The sequence below is a fragment of the Sander lucioperca genome, chromosome 11 (genome assembly GCF_008315115.2).
Source record: "Sander lucioperca isolate FBNREF2018 chromosome 11, SLUC_FBN_1.2, whole genome shotgun sequence".
In the NCBI taxonomy this organism is placed as follows: domain Eukaryota; kingdom Metazoa; phylum Chordata; class Actinopteri; order Perciformes; family Percidae; genus Sander; species Sander lucioperca.
This window is the reverse complement of record NC_050183.1, coordinates 1,981,668-1,989,644: the sequence shown is the minus strand read 5'-3', so window position 1 is coordinate 1,989,644 and position 7,977 is coordinate 1,981,668.

Genomic DNA, 7,977 nt, shown 5'->3' with positions numbered 1-7,977 from the left:
GCCATGGCCATTACTCCGGGAGCTCTTCCTCCGGAGTTAGCCACGGAGATTGGCAAAGCTATGACCGCGATCCTCACCCTGACCACGGCGTCCACAGTGGCGTCCAGAGTCATGGCGTGGCAGACTGTGGCCCAGCGAAACATCTGGCTCCACATGACACAGCTACCTACTGACATCAGACGCAAGCTTCTGTACGGCCCCATAGCTCCTGATGGACTATTTGGGCCCCGCCTACAGACAGCCACGTCCCATTTGCACCACCCCCCGAGCCGGAAACAGAGCTGGAAACACTAAACACCACCCATCTAAAGGGCAGTTTCCCCTCAGCCAATCAGCCCCTGTTCCCACTGAACAGTGCGCCGACAACATGACAGTCGTTCCCCACACAAGCGCACACCAGCCCACCGCTGCACGCGGAGCTCCACCGCTCTCTCACTATGCAGACAGCGGGAGCGAACGCTCATTCACTATGAACGGTGCCGCTCAGTCATCCCTCTCCCCCCAGCCATGCCAGCGGGACGAGGAAGACAATGACCCGGTGACCGCTCCCGCCTATCACGGCGATGACTGGCCCTTTCAACAGAGCCCTACATGGGCTGGGCGTCACAATCTCACATTTCGCCCAGCGGCGGAATGGGCTCTGCGCTTCTTGTCACCATGTCTGTAAACAACACACAAACATGCGCACGCCCGCTCTCAGAGCACAGCGCAGCATGGATCAGGCTGACACACATGGACTCATGGATGTCAAAGCTAATAACACGGGGCTATACACTTCAGTTCGCCTGAAAAGAGCTAGGGGAGCTACTGTCAAAAGGTGCAATTTCCCGCGTTCCTCCGGGGGAGGAGAACGAGGGATTTTATTCCCCGCTACTTTCTCACTCCAAAAAAGTCAGGCGGGTTACGCCCCATCCTCGACCTGTCCCAGTTCAACCGGTGCATCATGGAGCGCCCATTCCACATGCTGACTATCAGACATGTGTTGGAATGCGTGCGCCACCAAGAATGGTTTACATCTGTGGATCTGAAAGACGCATACTTTCACATCCAAATCATTCCCAGACACAGGAGATTCTTGCGCTTCTTTTTCCAAGGGGCCCATTTTCAGTACAACCGACTACCGTTCGGGTACTCACTGGCTCCCCGCACATTTTCCAAGTGCATGGAGACGGCACTTCAGCCGTTGCGGAAAAAAGGCGTCAGAGTCCTGTTTTATCTGAACGATTTGCTCATTCTGGCTCCCTCTCGGGAAAAGTCGGCGCTGCACACTGTGGCAGTTCTGCGGCACCTGCAGACGCTGGGCTTCGCCATAAACTGGCAGAAAAGCTTACTGGTTCCAACACAATCGATAGTTTATCTGGGCGTGGACATAAACTCGATTGTCATGACAGCCAGGCTGTCAGCGCCAAGGCAAGACTCGCTGATCTCTCTCCTGTCACGCACCATGCCACGCGCGAAGGTGTCAGCGCTGTCGTAATGCTCCTTCTGGGCATGATGTCCGTGGGCTACATGGTGGTCCCCCTGGGGCTTCTCCACATGAGAAAAATCCAGAGGTGGTTCCTCCGCCAGCGCGTCGACCCCATACGCCACAAGTGGCAAATGCTGACCATCCCTCCTTCTCTGCAGTCAGACCTGTCATATTGGGGGAAGGTGACGTCATACGTGACAGTGTACACGGATGCGTCTCTTACTGGCTGGGGAGGAATGTGCGAATCACAGGTGGTGGGAGGAGAATGGCCACCTCCCCCTCTCCCACACATAAACTGCCTGGAGCTGTCCACGGTGCTGAAGGTTTTAAAGCACTTCGTCCCAGTGGTAGCGGGGAGGCATGTTGTCGTACAGACAAACAATGTTACAGCAGCAGCGTGCATAAATCGCCAAGGCGGCGTACGCTCGGCCCGGCTATTGGAAATAGCCAGGAGCCTTCTACTGTGGGCACACAGTCATCTGCTGTCCCTCAAGGCTGTTTACATCCCCGGGATACTAAACCGAGCAGCAGACCTAATGTCGAGAGGAGGGCCCTCTCACAACGAGTGGAAATTGAATCCCACTATTGTTCAGAAGCTGTGGAGCAGGTTCGGGAAAGCGGAGGAGGATCTGTTCGCCTCACGAGAAAACACACAGTGCGCTCTGTGGTTTTCCTTGAGCAGAGCTGAGCGGGAACGCCTGCAGAGGTTAGGCTTGCCTCCTGCCGTGGTGCGCACTATTCAGAGCATGAGAGCCCCCTCCACAACAGACCCCACATTGTGTCCCCTGCCTCTCGTGTTGACTTATCTCCAAACATTGGTGGATAATGACTTGGCTCCGTCCACAGTCAAAGCCTACGCAGCAGCTATTTCATCCTGCCACGAAGGCTATGGAGAGAGGACGGTTTTTGCGCACCCCCTAGTAAAGCGTTTTTTTGAAAGGGGTCAGACGACAGAAACCCGCCGTGCGCTCTCTCACTCCCCAATGGGATCTGGCCCTGGTGCTTCGAGCTCTGGGGAAGCCTCCTTTCGAGCCCTTGGCACAAGCCTCTCTCAGGTTGCTGTCTCTAAAAACGGTGCTTCTCCTTGCCTTGACGTCAGCCAGGAGGGTAAGCGACTTGTGTGCGCTGTCAGTTTCGCCGTCCTGTCTCTCCATTAGAGGGGACGGGAGCGCAGCCACCCTACAGCCTAACCCGTCTTTCACACCGAAAATTTTAACAATTCCCTTTCGGTCGAGGGTTTTTTCCCTCCAAGGTTTTTTTCCCCTGCCTCATAACAACGACGCGGAGGAGGTTTTCCACCGATTGTGCCCGGTGCGTGCGTTATCCCAGTACGTTTTCGCACGGCGGACATAAGGCGGACACAGCAGCTGTTTGTACACTATAGGGAACACTACCAAGGAGCGGCCCTGTCAAAACAGCGTCTGTCTCACAGGCCTATAACACACTTGGTTCTATCCTCTCTCAACGACAAATGATGCCCCGTCGTGTGTTCTGTCTGCTGCCGGGTGTCGGGAGGAGAGCGGTGTCCCACATATATGTGCATGTATATGTTATATACATATATGTATATATATTTTGTCACTATCATGCACGCCTACAATCACGGATTATGCGCCCTGCATGTGTGTTTTCCTGCTTCCTCACCCCGCCTGCATTGAGTGCTGGGTGTAACGCGTTGTCCTCGTTATTACCGATCTTGATACATCCTCTCTCACTACCATGCATGCCTACAATCATGATATGTGCCGCTGCATGTGTACTGCCTGGAGCCCCCCCCCCCCACTCTGGGTGGCTGGGAGGAACACGGGCGTCCCGTAATTATCAATCATGTACTACCCTCACCAATCATGCATGCCTGCACTCACGGCTTGGGCTTTACAGCCAGCAAGGCCGAGTCATTACCATGGCAGGCTCCGTTATCAAGATAACGGCTTATCTGATACAGTCTCCTGTCAGTGCATGAGAGAGAGACAGAAAAGGGGAAAAGTTTAGTCTATGTTCCACTTGTGGGCTCTGGGTCGCAGGTGGCATTGACTTCGCCCTAACGCAATAGCGTGGCTTAGAGGGCGAAGCCTATACAAAATAGAACGATAGTTACGTTATTGTAATTCCAGATTCTATGAGTATAGGCGTAGCCCTCTAAGATTTGGGCCACCTGCTCTGGTTACATTAGCTGAAGAAAAAGCTTATGTTGGGAGCAGAGCTACGGGTCCGCTCTGTTTATATACAGTATTTGCGGACGTAGTTGAAACCCGAGCGGTACGCAAGGGTGGGAAAGAAATCTTCACGACTGCGCATGTGCAAAGGGATAAACCCAATAGCGCGGCTTAGAGGGCTACGCCTATACTCATAGAATCTGGAGTTACAATAATGTAACTATCAATCTACCTGCTTAGTGAGAGCAGAATAACTACTTGCTAACTTGTGAAAAATCACAAAAGGCATCTCTATTACTCGCAGCAAAGGCAACATATTGCAACCTAAGTGCTCTTTCTCAGCCAGCACTGGCAAATCTAAAGTCACTATCAGTACTTATCAATTTTAATTAAGAGTACTTTCTGCTATGTAAATTATGAAGTACACTTCTTTTATTCCATTTCCCAATATGCCTCTCCGCACTACCCCACAATCTCATGTTAATCACATTTCACTGTAATGATCTACTTTACCGAGCTTATTGATGAAACAGCTGCAATTACTTAGCTCAATATTTCCCACATTAGTCAGTCTTAGAAGTGTTTCACATATCCATTTATCTACATGGGTTTTTAAAGGGCATAATATCGGCTTCAAAGTGCATACATATTTTATTCTATTGAGATATTGCTTGGCTGCCGGTAATTCATAACCCTAAGTAGGCGTAATAGCCCAATGAGCATGGACTTTCCTGATAGGAAAGCTGTTTCCAATGGAAGGGGTTTCTCTTCTACTGCTAAGCTAAAAGATTAATCCGTTCAATTACCAGTTTCCCTGTCAAGCACCTATGAAATATGGTGGTTGTTTTTCTAAAGACAGAAGAAAGATGATGAAAATCTTTCTTTTTTTTTAAAAGATATTCTTTTACAGATTCTGCATTATCACTTCTTGTTTGTGACCAGAGAGTGAAAATTACTTCTGTGAATTGCTGAGTTCTGTGATGCTAAGGTCTGTTTGGGTCGACATAGCTGTGACCATCTTAGTGCTGTAAAAAATGAGGTCACTTTTTTCTGCTGTTTCACCAAATTTCCTCAAAGGTCAGAACAGAGGATCTGGATCCATCCAGCTTCTCCTTTCTTTTCCACAAAAACCCTTACATCTTGTTTTCTATGTGCTCTTAATGGATCATTTATTCCCATGCTTTTTTTTTTTTTACACTGAATAATTACCATCACTAATACTCATCAGATACTAATTACCGGCCCCTGACATCCTCCTTACAGCAAGCCAATTCATATTCCAAGTCCTTCCCCACTTAACTGAGGGTAAAAATCATTATGTTTTCTTCTGTTTTCTGATTGCATTATTCTTGGTTAAGAAAAGCCCCTGGTTCATTAAGGTACTCCACATGGAGGGACGGGGAGGGCTGATGTGTTAGTGGGATCAATCAAGAGCCATCTTCCCCTTGCCTTACTGTAAACGTGCTAAAGTATTTATGAATTAATTGACTTCCTTCATCCAAATAAGAGGAATCTAACAACGTCTCCTGAGCTGTGGTGTGGAGGTCACAGGCACTCTATGTAATAAATAGAAAAGGACTCTTTTATACTGACAGTGGAACTTGACCTGTTAGTGTAGGTATTATATGTATACGGAAAGCTTTAGCATCAGTGATAATCAACCAAAGATAAGAGAGACTGAAGGTTTTATATGTAAAACACTTGGGGAAGTGTGAGTAGGATTGGTCTTGTATTAAGCTTCAGTCAGCCCTATTGTCTACCTCTGCTATTATCATGTATGGGTTTGTTCAGTAATCCTTTATAGGCCTTAACATTAATCCGGGGATGGATCTAAAGTCTGAAAGCTGTTTCAATTGCTTACAACCACAAAATCATTTAATTCCAGGGGAAATTGTTGGCATTAAATTAGTCAAACCCACCATTGTTGGTTACATTTCAAGTACAAGTACCATATGTTAATACTTGGTAAGATCTTACAAATCTTAAGCTGGAGAAAATATGCATGTGTACTTATTTTTGTGTGTATGTGCACAGAGCTACAAAAGTACTACAAATGTGTTTACTACAGGGTAGGTTTCTTTTTTATCATGTAATAGTGAGGTGATACGCTCGATGAGCTTGCTGATGGCAAAGCCTGGTGATTTTGTGGATGGATTGGTTTGTGTGTGTCATACAATCCATTGAGTTTTGGTGAAGGTCAGTCCCATTGTGGCCAAGACTGTAATAAACACAGTGACAGATTGGACCGTTGAGGATGGGTGTATGTTTAATGTCTGCATCGCTTCATAGCCTATATCACTGAGGTGTAGCAGAGAATGAAGATCACACATTGTAACCCTAGTGCTATGAACAAAGGCGGTGCGCTGTATTGGGCTGTATAGGCTTGACCACTCGGCCTTGGAGAAAAGTTCACGTTCTATTTCGTATAGGCTTCGCCCTCTAAGAGCTGTTGCTATTGGGTTTATCCCTCGCGCAGTCGTGAAGTTTTCTTTCACGCACTTGTGCCCTGCACGGGCCTGTCTTACGTCCACAGTTACTGTATATTACAGCTGCGAGACCAGTGATCTGCTCCGTATTTTTCTTCAGCGACAAGCAGTTTGAAGACTTCAAAGAACAGCGGTGTCCGCCTGTGTACTGATGGACCGGCTACATCCTGTCGCCAGATCTCCACCCGAGCTGCGAGGCATGCCTCGGCCCCGTTCGCCGGGCTGGCACCCCGCCGGCCGCCAGCAGTTTTGCGCTCACTTACCGACGGAGGAACTGAAGCAGCAGACGATGGCAGCCGGGCGGACAGTCAGGTAAGGTAAAGATACCACAAGCGGCAACACCCAGACATCCCGGAAAGGGATCTCTTTGGCGGGCAAGAGTCCGCTGACTTGGATCCCCCCAGAGATGGTTCTCTAGCCAGCACCGGCTCTCCCTCCTCCCCGTTGGGAGAACTGGAACTCGAAACAGAAGAGGATTACGGAGCCCTGCCACTGCGGCAGTCTCCGTCCCAGAAGGGGAGCACTGCATCAGCGGCTTTCTCCTCCGCATCAGGCGGGCTCCCTGCCCACCGCTAAGGTTTTTTTTCTCGACCTGTGTGAATGCTGAATAAGCATTCTCCGAACTTGGGAGATGGACGGCACCAATGTCTCGCTATGCACCGTTCACCAAGGTCCAAGGAGACATGGAAACGGAGTTCCCAGCAGTCCCGCCACTGTGGCAGAGCCTGGTTTCCATCTTGCTTCCGAAGGCCACTTTTTTCTGCCGACGGAAGACCACATCACCATCTCCCCGGGACCAGGTCCATACTCGCTTCACTGACCGCACGCACCTGTGTGCCGCCTAGGTGACCACGACGCAGAACAACATCGCTCTGCTGTCTCCGCCCTGACTGCTAAGCCTTTGGCTGTCCCCCGACGTTATAGCGATATCTGGCTGCACATTTCACAGCGGAACATCTGCCTGCCCAGGTCACAACTCCCAGCCAATAGCAGATGTGTGCTCTTGGACGGTCCCATTGCCCCTGGTGGGTTGTTTGGACCGCACCTTGGACAGCCACAAACTATAGATAGTGGAGGGGATGCAGAGACACACCTCCTGGAGAGCAGCGCCTTGGCCACAATAGCGGCACCAAGATGTCAGCTCAAGGAGACGGCACCCCGCATGCTGCGGCTGTGCCTCCCCAAGCCCCGGCTCCAGCTCCCCCGTACCGCCCTCCTTCCCCGCGGCGGTATCCCCCGCCAAACATCAAACCGACCTAGCGGCCTTATTCATTCAGCGTGTTACGCTTGACGTCGGTCTGCTTTCCAGCGAGAAAGGCTCGGACACCACCTTGTGTCCTCTGCCTCTCGTGTTAACCTACCCTCAGACACTGATGGATAATGATTTTGCTAAGAGATGGGGTTTTGCGCATCCCTTAGTGAAGCATTTGTTGAAGGGGATCAGACGACAGAAACCTTTTTGTGTGTTCTCTAGCACCTTTATGGGATGTAATCCCAGTGCTCCAGGCTCGGGGGTTCCCCTTTTGAGCCTCTGGCACAAATCTCTCTCAGAATGTTGTTCCTGACAACAGCGCTCCTCATAGCCTTGACGGCGCCTAGTAGAGTGAGTGACTTATGTGCACTGTCTGTCTCACTGTCCTGCTTTTTCTTACAGCAGCAGCAATAAGCTTTAGAATATTCATTGAAGAACCTTCTCTCTTCTGTGTGTTTAAATGTTTGTACCTCTCTTGTCTTGTGGAACCAAGTGCTTCTGTGGTTGGATATTTCTAATGCATCCCAGATTATGGACCACCACAGTTTGAGGCGAATTATTATTTGCAGCACCCGACGTACATCGGCAGTCTGTATTTGAAGCAGTCTAAATCAT